This window comes from Macaca thibetana, chromosome 7, assembly GCF_024542745.1.
Source record: "Macaca thibetana thibetana isolate TM-01 chromosome 7, ASM2454274v1, whole genome shotgun sequence".
Taxonomy (NCBI): domain Eukaryota; kingdom Metazoa; phylum Chordata; class Mammalia; order Primates; family Cercopithecidae; genus Macaca; species Macaca thibetana.
Genome location: NC_065584.1, coordinates 144,412,844 through 144,428,386, shown reverse-complemented (window position 1 = coordinate 144,428,386; position 15,543 = coordinate 144,412,844). Strand labels below are relative to the sequence as shown.

General features: G+C 38.9%; 1 protein-coding gene across 1 annotated transcript in view; it reads left to right on the top strand.

Moving 5' to 3' along the window:
* The window catches only part of BNIP2 (BCL2 interacting protein 2), a 1,133,240-nt gene that overhangs the window by 740,931 nt on the left and 376,766 nt on the right, over positions 1-15,543 (top strand). The gene's annotated exons all lie outside the window — the stretch shown is intronic.

Sequence of the window (15,543 nt, the reverse complement as noted above, 5' to 3'; positions counted from 1 at the left end):
CAGCCCCAATAGGAATTCTACAATGAGAACTGGGCTTCTTTACCTATCTTTGAATGGCTTTTTAAAAGTTCTTTTAAAAGCAACACAGAGCTGAGTCTCCTTTGTCATACCTTTGGATATAGTTTCATCAGCTGTTTTTAATTGTAAACATTTTGTTAAAAGAGATATTGGTTTAAATAATGTAGTGTTCTAAGTATGATTTAGGACCATTATTTACCTACACATTACATATATTTTATAAGGATGCTAAACCAAAATATCCTTACTCTGTCAGAGTAGTGAACTTAATTAAACATGTTTCATTTCTGAATAAATTGAACTGAATCCAAACTATTTACAGAATTTCCTAAAATCACAGGACATTAAGGACCAATAGCACCTGTGCCAGAGATTTACTATTACTAGCTGGGAAGACCAATTCTAACAGCAAATAACAATCTGAGACTCCTCATACCTCAGCGCCTAGAAGCATGTCTCTCTTGAGCTACCGTAGAAGGGAAGAGACTGTTTTGTAGTCCAAATCACACAGAATATACATCGATTCCTTTATGATGACTGCTTAACTTCCCATTGCCTGTGCCAGAGAGGCTTTCTCATGTAGCTGATTAATTCCTGTACGTTACAGACAGGAAAGTTCCAGAAACATTAAGAACAAATTCTGAAAGATCTATGAGCAAATGGTGCTGAATACTTTTTTTTTAAGCCACATTTTATTGTCTTAGTCAAAGCAGGATTATTAAGTGATTATTTAAAATTCATATTTTTAAAATAGCAACTTCAAGTATAACAACTTTGAAACTGGAATAAGTGTTTATTTTCTATCAATAAAAATGAATTGTGACAAAAAAAAAAAATCCAACTAGTCTGAGAGAAAAAAGTCCTAAAGATACTGGCATCGGGCCTGGTGCAGTGGCTCATGCCTGTAATTCCAGCACTTTGGGAGGCTGAAGTGGGCAGATTACTTGAACATCCCAAAACCCTGTCTCTACTAAAAATACAAAAATTAGCCAGGCATGGTAGCAAACACCTATAATCCCAGCTACTTGGGAGGCTAAGGTAAGAGAATCGCTTGAACCCGGGAGACAAGAGGTTGCAGTGAGCCGGGATCACACCACTGCACTCCAGCCTGAGTGACAGAGCAAGACTCTGTCAAAAAAAAAAAAAAAAAAAAAAAAAAAAAAAAAAGATACTGGCATCAAGGTTTTCCCACATGAATGACTCAGTCAGAATACCACAGTCAGCAGGTCTCACCCATTTAGACAAATTTTCCAATCATTTTTTTAATCCCATTTTTAAATATGAATAAACAGCTATGAACTAGTAAACACCTAAGGAAGCCTATAACATGACAGAAATCAAAACAACTAATAGAAAACAACAAAACTTGGAAGAAGTAGAGACAAAGCAGGAAGATGAAACTTCAGAACTTCAGAAAGAAAAAAGAAACTATTATTAATAGCCTCTGAAATAAAAGGATTCATGAAATGAGAAGAGGTTTTGTGAAAAAACAAACAAAAAAAGAACAAGGAACACTTGTCTTGGTTGTTTGTGCTGCTATAATGGAATAATGAGATTGAGTAATTTACTAAAGAATAGAAATATATTCTCTCATAGTTCTGGTGGCTGGGAAGTCCAAGCTCAAGGTGCTAACAGGCTTGGTGTCTTGGGAGGGCCTGGTCTCCATTTCCAAGATGGGGCCTTGGAGTCTTCATCCTCCAGAGGGGAAGAATGCTGTTCCTCAAATAGCAGAAGAGAGGTGACTCACTCTCAGAAGCTCTTTTTGCTCTTTTTATAGAGTAATTAATCCATTCATGAGTGCTCTGCCCATTTGGCCCCATCTCCCAACACTGTTACATTGAGAATTAATTTTCAATATGAGTTTTGGAGGGGACAAAAACATTCCAATCATGACATAACTTTTGAAAATTAAAAGTATAGTGTATAAATAAAATTCAATAGAAAGCTCATAAGATAAAGTTGAGAAAATCTTTCTTAAAATAAAGCAAAAAAAACCTTTAAAAATGAAGATGAAATAAATGAGAGAAAATACAAGATAATTATGTTACTTCTCCCTTATTAGATCCTACATTTGAATAATATGAATTCCAGAAAACAGTGGAGGACATGCAGTATATCATTGTGAAATTTCAGAACATAGGATAAAGAAAAAAAATTTATAAGCTTTCAGAGAGGAGAGAGAGAAAAATAAAACAAGCCACATATGAAGAATCAAGGATCAGATTTCACACCACCACCAGATGCTAGAAAACAATCAAGCAATATCTTTTAAAATCCTGAGCAAATATATTTTCCCACTAGATTTCTATACCCAACTAAACTATCAATAAAGAAAGGCTCTAGACCAAAGAAAATTTGGGCTTTCAGGAGCTCACAAAAATTACATCTCATGTACCTTTTCTCAGGAAGCTAGCTAGTAGATAATGTGCTGCACAAAAATAAAAGCATATGGAATCCATCATTCTTAGCAAACTATCACAAGAACAGAAAACCAAACACCGCATGTTCTCACTCATAGGTGGGAACTGAACAATGAGATCACTCGGACTCAGGAAGGGGAACATCACACACTGGGGCCTATCATGGGGAGGGGGGAGGGGGGAGGGATTGCATTGGGAGTTATACCTGATGTAAATGACGAGTTGATGGGTGCAGCACAGCAACATGGCACAAGTATACATATGTAACAAACCTGCACGTTATGCACATGTACCCTACAACTTAAAGTATAATAATAATAAATAAATTTAAAAAAAATAAAATAAAATAAAATAAAAGCATAAAGACGTTGGATCCAAGAAGAAAGAAGTCAAAGAAATTCTCAACACTTTGGTGAAATGAATTCCCAGGAATAGAGTGTGAAGTAGGCCTAGAGTGGGGCAGATCAGAAGATGCCAGGAGAGATTAATCCAGGTAAAGAAAACAATAGAACACCCTGGTGTGTCTGAATACAGAGAGGAAATATTTGAGGTTATTAGGGGAAAATAGAGGCTGAACTAGTAACGAATAGAAAACTAAACCAAAAAAGAGGAAAGCATTACTTTAGGAAAAATAAAATTGTGCAAGAAAGGAAAAGTAAAGATAGTATACTATATCGTTCGTATCTATAGGTTCAATGCTGTGAATAACATTGAAATTGTCATACTAATTTAAACACGGTATTAATCTAAACAGAAGTATGATATAATTACATTGAAGGGATCATGGGACAGAGAGTTTGTGTGAATGTGGGTGGTAGTAATGGTGATGTGGTGGTCTGTGATAAAGGAGTGGGAGATGATGAATAAGAGCTAAATCCTTATTTTCCCTACATGATACCTAAAATTGAAAATTCAGAAGGTGGGAAATACAAGGCTGTTATTTTTATATATGGAGGTAAATAACAAAGAAGCAGCTAAAATAAATGAAAGTGGTTGCTATTGAAAAAGAGAAGACGTGGTGGTCAAGGGTTGAATAGTAGGATGATTTTTTTTGGAATAAGTCTCATAGAATTGTTTGATTCTATAAATTATGTGAAAATCTAATTTTGAAGAAAATAAAAACAAAACTTGAAAATAATTACAGAATTATGGTATACTTATTTTAAAAAAGCAAATGGGTAAATATGGAGTGAGGTTAAATTGGGACGACAGGACTTGTCCTTTTCACCCAGGAAATCACAGACTCAGATGGAATACTGTGAAGAAGAAATCTCGGAGCCTTTGAGGTGGTGGGAGAGGTAGCCCTATATGTGGCATAGTGTTTGTACCTACAGATTCCCACTGTCTAATTTAAATCTAAGTCAGTTCACTTACATAATTTAATTTTTGGAAGCAGCATTAAAGTAAGTAAAAAGGAAATAAGAAAATTAATTTTAGTATTGTATTTGATTTAACCCAATATATCATAACGATGATCATCTCAACATCTGATAAGTATAAAAATAATTAACAAGATAGTTTACATTATTTTCTTCATAGTAAGTGTTGGAACTCCACTGTCTGTTTTATACTTAGATACATCTCAATTCAAATGTTAAATTTTCATCAGAAATACCTGATCGATATTTAGATTTTATAAAATTTACAATTGAAAAAGTAGATTCACCTATTCAAGTTGTTCCAAATGTACTTAAAAATTCCCCAATAACTGAATCTTATACCAAAACATTTTTCCCTTAGTGTTTGCATTTTTATTTCTAAAACTGGTTCATGTTTTTCCTTCAAAGAATCAATTTGACTCTGAGGCAAAACCATACCAATTTTGAAACTACATTTGTCCAAGTTAAATAAATTCATTAACTCTTATATCAACTCAGTAATATTAACATTGATTTCAAAAGAGTATTGCATAAGTTGAAAAGCAATTCTAAATTTATCAATATAAACATAGAGATGCTCACGTTTTTCTTGTAATTTTTGCCGCCAATTTACCTAACAGTTGATTACAATTAAAATATGCATCTCAATTTATGCTTTAAAAAAATGTGTAAAAACATCACTAATTTGCTTTATGAACAATTTATATTTCAATATAAATTATTTTTGCTTTCTGTAGTACTTAAATTTAGATCATTCATGTGCAATCTGATATAGTTGAGAAACCATAAATCATGCAGCCATTTTTTTTTTACTTTAATCATTCTTTCAGTTTCAAGAAAATCTTGAACTGGGGTTACTAGTATTGTAAATCTTTATAAAACTCTCCCACAACTCTTAAGCAGTCAACATTAGTAAAGAGCACACAATCATCAAATACATCATTTTCTATTTCTTTCAATAGTTCCGTACACTCGTGGTTTACAACATGTACATACTGAATGATTTTAACAGCTGTATCTATGATACTTTTCATTAAAAAAAAATTAGCACAAATATTTTCAGTGTGTGTCACACAATGGAGTGAAGCAATAAGGGAAAAATCAGTCTCTTGTTTTAAAATTCTGATAAATCTAGATTTTTGACCTAACATTGCTGGGCCATCATCTGTCTTGTTAATAAAAGTAGTTTTTTTTTTCTTACCTAGTTGAAACTCTTCTTTGACATATCTAAAATATTCAAAGCTATCTACACATTGAGTTGTTTTTTTTCTTTAGGTCACAGACAACATTTCTAAGTAAATTTGAAAGTGTTTTTAAACACAAATGCAACCAAATGTGTCCAGTATTAACTGGGCACAGTCTCTTATTCTATACGGCATGTCTAAAGCTTAAAAAAGGGCCTTTTCATTTTTCACATTTTGAATCAATTGATCATTGACATTGTTAGTCTTACATTCTACAATCACTTGTTTGATGGCTTACTTCAAATTTTGCTTTTGTGAAATTTCTATTAGTCTTTTCCTCATAATTTTCTAACAAAATTTCCACAACTGAAATGATTTCTTTCACCACCTCTCCATCTAAACATGTGGGTTTGGGTTTGGTTTAGTTTGGATTTTTGTGAAAGAATTCAAGCCATTTTATACCTGACCAGTTACAAGATCAGAACCTGTCAAAAATTGCTTAAGACATGTTTGCTGGACATTTAATACTGATTGCAAGTGACTAATTTCTTCAATCCTATTTTAGTTGTTGAGAGAAACTTCTTATCAAATTCAATGTGTGTTTGCTTTAAACAGCTTTTAATATTGTCCATGTTATTCTCCTTTTTTTTTTTTTTTTCTTAAGAGCTTTTTTGTTTGGCTCTGTGGCAGCCAACTGCAATTGCCATATGTTGTGAGATTTGGAACACACCTTCTTCCAGTCTCTTTTATTCTTTACTGTTCGGGTCTTGGGACTAGTTTCTGCATTGCCACTCAATTCCATACCCGTAGGATGCCTTCATTTTAAATTTGAAAATTTGCCCATACTTATTTTTTCTAACTAGAAGCATAATTTAATTATATTATAATTAAAATAAGTATTTCGATTTAATTATCAATTACAGTTTACATAGAAATTGCTATAACTGGAGCTGTCTGCATGAAATATCCAAATGAATGCGTTATAATGTTACATTAGTGCATAGAAGAAAATCATTTGAAGGGAGTCAATCTGTCCACTGACTGCATCAGTGATGTGTTTGTGAATAATACTAGAAACAAGAAACAATGCTGGTGTCCCATACATGCACTACAACATCATAACGATGCCTTACGCAATGCAATGGGTAAGGTGAAATGCTGTCTTATCAAAATAGGATAAAATGGTATTGAAGAGGAAAATAATTTTCACAATTCTTCAGTGTTTAAATTTAATTAAAATTAAATACAATTCAAATTGTAATTCCTCAGCCACGGTAGTCTCATTCAAGTGCTCCATAGTCACATGTGTCTAGTGGCCGCTTTATTGGATGCCAAAACTTGGACTGTAGGAGAATGAGAACCGATTGTTAGGGTGCCAGGCGTTTTGTTAGATAGTTGGATCTCAAAGAAAGGATCTCAATTATTCCTCAGAACAGTCCTGTCTATCGTTACCCACATTGTACATGAAAAACCGAGACTCAGTGAGATTTAGTGACTTATCCAAGGCCATACAGTTAATTAGTGAAGCAGCTGGAATGCAGCTGTTAGTCTGAACCCGAAGCCCATGCTGTGTGTGCTGTGATGGTGTGGGGCCCCTTGCTTTGGTGTAATCATATACATAACTGAACCAGAAAACAGGATGCTTTTCCCTTATCTCCCTCACGCCTGGATCCCTTTTGAAATTCCCAAGTCTCTAGTTGTTTTAACAATCTTGTATGAGTGAAAGTTGGAACAATCAACAAATATATATTGTCCCCTATGGGTCAGGCACTACTCTAGTGAACAAGAAACAAGAGCCTCTGCCTTCATGCAGTTTACGGTCTTAAGCAAAAGGAACAGAAAATGACAAAAAACACTGTCGGTGAGATACTTCTCTCAGAAGTAAACATTGTGAGTTTGTGAGTTCACTTACAGTGATGCTTTTTTTTTTTTTTTTTTTTTTTTTGAGACGGAGTCTTACTGTTGTCCAGGCTGGAGTGCAGTGGTGCGATCTTGGCTCACTGCAAACTCCGCCTCCCAGGTTCACACCATTCTCCTGCCTCAGCCTCCCGAGTCGCTGGGACTACGGGCCCCCGCTACCATGCCCGGCTTATCTTCTGTGTTTTTAGTAGAGATGGGATTTCACCGTGTTAGCCAGGATGGTCTCAATCTCCTGACCTCATGATCTGCCTGCCTTGGCCTCCCAAAGTTCTGGGATTACAGGTGTGAGACACCGCACCCGGCCACAGTGATGCTCTTTTTTTTTTTTTTTTTTTTTTTTTTTTTTTGAGATGGAGTTTCACTCTTGTTGCCCAGGCTGGAGTGCAATGGCACAATCTCGGCTCACTGCAACCTCCGCCTTCCAGGTTCAACCAATTCTCCTGCCTCAGCCTCCCGAGTAGCTGGGATTAGAGGCGTGCACCACCATGCTCAGCTAATTTTGTATTTTTAGTAGAGACAGGGTTTATCCATGTTGAGGCTGATCTCGAACTCCTGATCTCAGGTGATCTGCCCGCCTCGGTCTCCCAAAGTGCTGGGATTACAGGCGTGAGCCACCGCGCCCGGCCCAGAGCGATGATCTTTATGGTGACACTGCTTTTTGTGATCTTAGGATGGGATAAAATCATCTCAGCATGCAGTAACTCTGCCAAGCGTGGTTGTGCAAATAGGTCCTTAGTAGGCGCTTTTGCTATTGAACATGAAGTTATCATCTCCAATTTTGGGTAATTATTTTCATTCCTGTCCATTTGTCCATTATTATCCTTGGGGGGCTAACACGTTCTAGTCTCTAAGGAGAAATGGGCAACAGGTCAAAGGGACAAATGGTAAAACTAGAAGGGCAATGTCAGGCTGGGCACGGTGGCTTACACCTGTAATCCCAGCATTTTGGGAGGCTGAGGAGGGCAGATCGCCTCAGCTTGGGAGTTTGAGACCAGCCTGGCCAACATGGTGAAACCCCGTCTCTACTCAAAATAGAAAAATTAGCCAGGCATGGTGGTAAGTGCCTGTAATTCCAGCTACTTAGGAGGCTGAGGCAGGAGAATGACCTGAACCTGGGAGGCGGAGGTTGCAACTGCATTCCGGCCTGGGTGACAAGAGCGAAACTCTGTCTGGAAAAAAAAAAAAAAAAAAAAAAAAAAAAAAAAAAAAAAAAAAAAAAAAAAAAAAAAGAGCATTGTCCTCAGATGAAGAACGTCAGATGGATTAGGAGACTTACTGTTTCCTAATAAGGGAAACACATTCAGAGCACCCCATACTAAGGTACTGATGTGATCAGTAAAACTATGATCTGTAAAAGCAACGTTTCAGACCTATGGTTTCTTTTCGGGCTACTGCACGAAGTTTCCTTTGGGTGGTGCAACCAGCTCTATAAAACTCTACCACCTGTGGTTTAGGATGCAGCTGAGGAGCACCGGGGGCGGCTGGATCTTCCAGGGTAGAGATTTACACGTACAAAAGTTTTTGTTTTTTGTTTTTGTTTGTTTGTTTGTGTTTTTCCACTGAGTAAAGTCTCAGGGGAGATAACCCTTGTAAAATATTTCAGAGTTCAACCAGATCCTTGTACAGTTGGGAAAACCTAAAGTTCAGAGAGTTTAAGTGATTAATCTAAAGCCACCCAGCACATTCATTCAGTGAGACTAGGATGTCTACATTTGCTTTCCAGCTAATGAGTTGTGGGTGAGGAGAGGAGGTGGGAGGGAGAATCAGAAGAAGCTAGAGACTGTGTGGAAAGCTCAGTAAAGGCTAGGGTTTAAAGTCTGCTCCTGTATTTTCGGCTCTCATGTTAGCCAGGTTTCTTCATTCTGCTGAGCTTCAGAATCTCAGCTGTGAAATGGGGATGACATAAACTTCCTAAGGTTTTGGTAAAGACTTGATGAAATGACGGGCTAATGTGCAAACACCTTGACCTCTTCAAGGTGAGAACTTTCCTTTACTCACTATCTGCAAAGTAGGACTTCCTTTTGTTGGGCTTCAAACCATCTATTTCAAACTTCGAGCTCTCCAGGCTCCAGTATTAAGTTTTCTGGATGGGTAGATCAAATTCTACTGCCCTCCATCTGCTGGCCCCAACCTCCCCAGTGACTCTTTGTGTACCAAGATGTCCCCAGTTCTCCCCAGCATCCTGTTTCTGTGATCATACCCTGTACCCATTTCTCCTTTGTCGCCTCTCAGAATCTTGCCCATCCTAGCTGGAGCTCCACCTAACAATTAGAAGCCTTTACAAGTGTTTGGAGAGTGTGACAGGCTTTCAAGTGCTTTCACAGACATTCTCCCCTTTGATCCTCACAACAGCTCTGTGGGGGAGTCAGGGCAGCTGTTATCATCCAAATTTTACCACTAAGGAAGCTGAAGCCATAGGGGCTAAATGACTTGCCCAAGGCCACAAGCTAGAAAACCCCAGGCTTTGAGGTCAGAAAGTCCTGTGTTCACATCTCAGCTTTGCCACTTGCTAGCATTGCGGCCTCAGGTCAGTTTCAGAGCTTTCCTGAGCCTCAGTTCCTCCATCTATAAAATGGAGATATTTGTTGTGTATCTGCAAGGTTGCATATTCTGAATGCGCAGACTTTGTAGACAGCAAGTATTCAGCAAGCCAGACCAGAATCCAGTGCATCTTGCCATTTCTCTACGCTATTCCTCAACACCACTCCAACTATTATGTTAATAAGGAAGGGCTTCCATTTCTGAACTTAGGGAGCATTCATTGTCTTTATCAGGCATCTTTGATTTCATGCTTCAGGAACTAACTCTGGCTGACAAACAGCAAATAGGATTTTGCCAAGACACTGTTAAGATCACAAAAGAGAAAAGCTGAAAAATCACTTTTTGGGAAGGAACCATGGCAGCCCCAGGAATTGCAGCAGCTCCTTGGGGGCGGCCATTGGGTGACAGTGCCAACTGTCTCCCTTAACCTTGTCTGTCTCTTTTCACTCAAGATCCAAGTTTACAGAGGATCTGATTGAGCTAGCCTGGGCCAGGTGCCCACCATGTGGGCAGATGGGCGGGGGTGGTTGGCAGCCCACTGGAACGATATGGAATGGAGGAAAGGCAGTTCTACAATGTAGAAATGCTCTCCAATAAATGGAGTTCATTACTTAGTGCTCATGTAACTCTGTGTGGCTGTTTGTATTTCCTTGTGCTTCTGTCTTAGCATATCTTGGAAGGTCAGGGTGAGAGCAAGGGAAGGACACCTCTGTCTTATGCTTAAATTTAATATGGAAGCCCAGAGACGAACCCACTGCCTTGCCCATAATTGGTGCTCAATAAGTATCAGATGATTTTATTACAGCCTTCAGTCTTTCCAGTACAAATTAAGTTAGATCTTTCCTGACTTATCCCAGCTTCTAAACCTCAGCACTCTTACCTACATGCAGCCACCAATAAAGCAATCAATCAACAACAATTCACCTAATTAGCTTGCTCACATGAACCAATAAGTTCCTCAGGCCTGGCTGTTTCCCATCACAACCACTGTGTGGGGTGCCAGGTGTCTTGTCAAAGGACTTGATTAATAAGTCGTTATAATTGAAGCTGAATACAATTAATTGCATAATTTTGAACTCTTCAAGTTTAATTCCATGAAAATTACATCACAGAATTGGGGCATGATAAAGTATTTCTAACCAAAGGAATAGAGGGAACTTGCATAACCACTGGTTCATATTTGTGACATGTTATGCCCATGCCAGGCATGGACGTTCTCCATTGTTGTTAACAAAAACTCATGTAGCTCAAATACTTAAATGATTTCTCAAATATGTGGTTCACAATTGAAAAAAACGTGGACGTTCTCCTAGTCGGTCCCAACATTTTGATAATGTTAATGATGTCCTGAAATCTGTCCTGGTTTTGTTTTTTGTCTGTAAGCACAGATCACAGATCTGCTCCTGTCTTGGGGTTTGTTTGGGTTGGTTTGATTTGGTCGTATTTTCTCTCTCTTTGCAGTTCCCTTACATTTGTTGTTTCAAATGGTTTCTAACTTGCTGGAGGACAGGGTAGAAAATAGCTGATGAATAAAAATATTGCTGTCTGCCTTTGACAAAACTTTTACCCAATTGAGCCAGCAAGATTTTCATGAAGAAAATCTGAGAAATTAATTAATTAACTGTAACTGAATTTCACCTCTTTAACCTTAACTCGTGAGCAAACCTGAGCTAAATAAACATCTGACCATTCAATCTCTTTCACTTAAGGTTAACTTGAGTTTATTATTCAGGCTACTGCCCTTGTGTATTAGGCAACGCATAAATTACGCATACTAATTACCCTGGATGGGGCACCACTTTAATGAATTCTTTTAATTAAACTGCAACACAGTGGTTTTGCACAGGATGGTCTATATTTCATCCTTAAACTATGTTAACCTTCATCTTTGTCTGGGCGGCTCACACGTCCAACCGGAGAAGGTCTGAGTTTAATTCATCTAAGTATATACATTCCACAACCCCCACTCCTTGACTATTATAGGAAAATTTGAAAGATGTTTCTCTTCTGCTTTGAGGTTAAGAAATTAGATGCCTCTGTGAAAAGTTATGATTCTGCTGGGGATACTGAGATGGAATAGAAAAAGATAAAACAAAGAAAAACTGAAATGACAGAATCAACCAGCACAGCCCTGCAGTCTTTAACGTAGAAATAATAAAAGGAATTAACAATGTTCTTATTAATATGTAAACTAAGCAAAGAGCATCCTTCACTTTGCCATCTGTATATTCCTGAGTTTACAGCAAATAATCCTTGCCATGAGTCCAGTTTTCAAGGATACAATCAGTTCTCTATTATCTGGAACATTTGGTGGATACAGCAGTAGAGAAGATTGAAACCAGTGCATATTTTAGCCATGAGTATACATCTTCTCTTGTCTTTTTACTAAGCTCCTGCTTCTAGGTAGGAAAATTGACTGCCTTGAGTTTTACCTCCCTGGTATCTGATTGGGGGTTGTGGGGAGAGGAAACAGTTGAGGTACTATCTAGATCCCAGGAACCTTCACTCCCTTGGGTAGTTCAGCTGGGAGAACAGAGGCCCCAGTTCAAGTCAATATGTTAATTGAGCACCTATTGTAGTTTTAGCCCTGTGTCTGAGACGGAATATCATGATGATTGAGAATTGTTCTATTTGTGTTATTTTTTAAAGAAAAAGGAATACATTTGTGTATTTATATTTGTACTTATGTAGATGAATTCAGGAAGGCGCACAAAAAACTCTTGAGAGGGTTTGCTTCTGAGAAATATTAAAGGTCTTTGTTGGGAGGGAAAAGCACTTATTCTGTATCTTTCTCCTTATCCTCTTCCCTTTTTTTTTTTTTTTTTTTTTTTTTTTTTTACCATGAGCATGTAATCCTTTGCCATTTAAAATTTTGAAATAATAAAAATAACTAGGGAGTTCATAGTTCAGTCAGGGAGAAAAGCACATACAATGTAATATATTAATAGCAAGTGCTGTGAAACATGAACACACAAACTCTTCTGCAAACGCAGAGGCGGGATCATCTAATAGTGTCTGGTGGAGTCAGGGAAGACTCCTCAGAGGAGGTGGCATGTAAATTGGGTTTTGAAGCATGAGTGTGAGAGTTTTTCAGGTTAAGACTCAGCCATTGAGTAATGGGAAGAGGAAGATAGCATAAGATGATTCCACTCACCTAAGATTGTTCTCCTTAGAAATCCTGTTAGTAGATATGTTACTCTAGGGCTTTCCTGGTGACATGTAGCATTTGAATGGTACAAAAAAGTTAGAAAGAATGAATAATAACTACTGTATCATAGTACAACAGGGTGACTATAGTCAATAATAATGTAACTTTACATTTTTAAATAAAGAGTGTAACTAGATTGTTTGCAACTCAGTGGATAAATGCTTAAGGGGATGGATGCCCCGTTCTCCATGATGTACTGATCTACTTATTTTACATTGCATGCCTGTGTCAACACATCTCATATACCCCATAAATAGATATACCTACTATGGACCCACAAATATTAAAAATAAAATAAATAAAACTAGCATTTGAATCATTCTGATTTCTGATAAGAAAGTGGGAATGATACATTGTAGATAATCTCAAAAATTTCGTTCACTCTGCAAAATAATTGGACATGCCTGAAATCCAAACTTCAGAGTTTTTCCAAAAGTTCCTGAAAAATTTTCACCAAGCCCTAACTTAACCTAAAATGTGTACAAAAGCAACTAACCTGGAGGTAGGATATAACTGATCTTCATTTTGCTGAGAAAGATAAAGAAAATATGGTGTTTTTAAAATCAGCAAAGCCTAGCTATTAAAACCTTTCATTACATTTGGAAATGGTATCCCCGCCTTCACCTCGTAGCCACAATAGAGGAAGAATAGGGAAAGTAAAGACCATGGTGGTCTCAAATTCCGTATTTTGCCGTTGATGGAGTTTTTTGGGGCACCAAATTTCCTTATGATGAGGCTATTAAGGATCCCCTGATATAAACTGGGTGGTTCCAAGTCAGACAAAGGAACCCAGCCTCCCAAGCACAGAGCAACAAGTCCTAGAAAGAGGGATTTGGTAGAACTTCGCTCGGCTCTCGGCCTCTTAGAGACCCCATGCGCATATGCAACAACCAGGGGAAGAGGCAAGGTGATTTATCTCATCTCCACCCTGATGCTGGTATGATCAATACCTTTCAGTTATTTACTGAGCCAGGGCTGTGTGCCAGATGCAGAAAATGCAAAGATGGATGTCGCATGGTTCCTGCTCTCCAATAGCTCACAGAGAAAAAAGAGTCACAGACAATCCACTGTAATACGGAGGAATGAATGTATTTCTCTGTTCAAAGCCAAACACAGAACTGGGAACCAGGACTCTTCCTCATGAAACTGGGAATATTTCTCAGAGAGCCTGAAGACTCCTGAGTACAGTGCAAATATACCTTTAAAATGGAATCTATTCAAAGGCTTAACTGACGTTTTCATTATTTTAGACCAAAGAAGCAGAAGAAAGGCCGATATGCATAGGTAGAATATAATGTAAAGGCAGAGTTCTACAATGGATAGATGGCTAAACCCAAAGAAAAATGTTTCTCTCCCCCGACACTCAGCAAATTCAGGAAGCTCCACAGTTTGTTAAATAATCTATGACAAAAACTAGGCTCCAGAGTGAATTTTTTATGGTGACAACAGTGGCTCCTGAGACAGACAACTCAGGTCGCCTTTGGATGTGCTGTGTGACATTGGCTAAGTCATGTAGCGTCTCTGATTCTCAGCTTCCTCGTCTGTAAAACTTGAACAATAATAGGACCTACGGCCGGGCGCGGTGGCTCAAGCCTGTAATCCCAGCACTTTGGGAGGCCGAGACGGGTGGATCACGAGGTCAGGAGATCGAGACCAACCTGGTGAACATGGTGAAACCCCGTCTCTACTAAAAAATACAAAAAACTAGCCGGGCGAGGTGGCGGCGCCTGTAGTCCCAGCTACTCGGGAGGCTGAGGCAGGAGAATGGCGTGAACCCGGGAGGCGGAGCTTGCAGTGAGCTGAGATCTGGCCACTGCAACTCCAGCCCGGGAGACAGAGCGAGACTCCGTCTCAAAAAAAAAAAAAAAAATAGGACCTACATCACAGGGTTGTTGATAGGGATTACATGAGATAGTGGATGTAAGGTGCTTAGCAAAGTGATAGGCCTCAAGTGAGTAATCAGTAAGTGTTAACTGTCATAATAATTAGTATGAGTAAGGCAACTACATCCTAGAATGCTAAACAAGAGCATTTCTTTTTATTTTTTTTTCTTTTTTGAGACGGAGTCTCGCTCTGTCGCCCAGGCTGGAGTGCAGTGGCGCCATCTCAGCTCACTGCAAGCTCCGCCTCCCGGGTTTACGCCATTCTCCTGCCTCAGCCTCCCAAGTAGCTGGGACTACAGGCGCCCGCCACCTCGCCCGGCTAGTTTTTTGTGTTTTTTTTAGTAGAGATGGGGTTTCACCATGTTAGCCAGGATGGTCTCCATTTACATGGGCATGTGAAACTGCAAAAACTACACACACGCACACACACACGCCACACACACACACACTTATTTCGGTTTAGAAACCAAATTACTATTACTGAGGACCTACGTGAAAGACCTGGGATGAATCCTTAAACAACCAAATGCTACTTTTATTGACTTACTTAAAAGCAGAGAGTGTCAGTCCTTTCTACCCCTTTCCTCAGAAATGACGTGTATTTCACACAGAAGGTGAGTGCATGCTTGTGTTCAGGTGTGCCCGTGAGTAGAGGGTATATCTCAAATAGCAAGAGCACCAGCACTGGAGAAAAAGGCCCAGGAAGGCCCTGTGGAGGCAGCCACCTGGGGCTGTCCGCTCCCCTGGAGTGACTCCAGCACTCAGCGCCAGTGCACTCTGCTTTGATCCTTTTGTGTTCCCAGGGCTTCCCAGGTGGTGTTTCTGCCCCAGGCTTTCTACACACAGAGTGTCTTCAGGCTGTCCTCTGCAGGAACATATGCTGTGACTTACCATCTGGCCTTTATGCAGCTCTCCAGTGGCAATGGTATGAAAACCTGCCTGTTTGGCAGCTACAAGTGCCCGCAGTCTCTTTGGTCTCTTTCTTGGTCT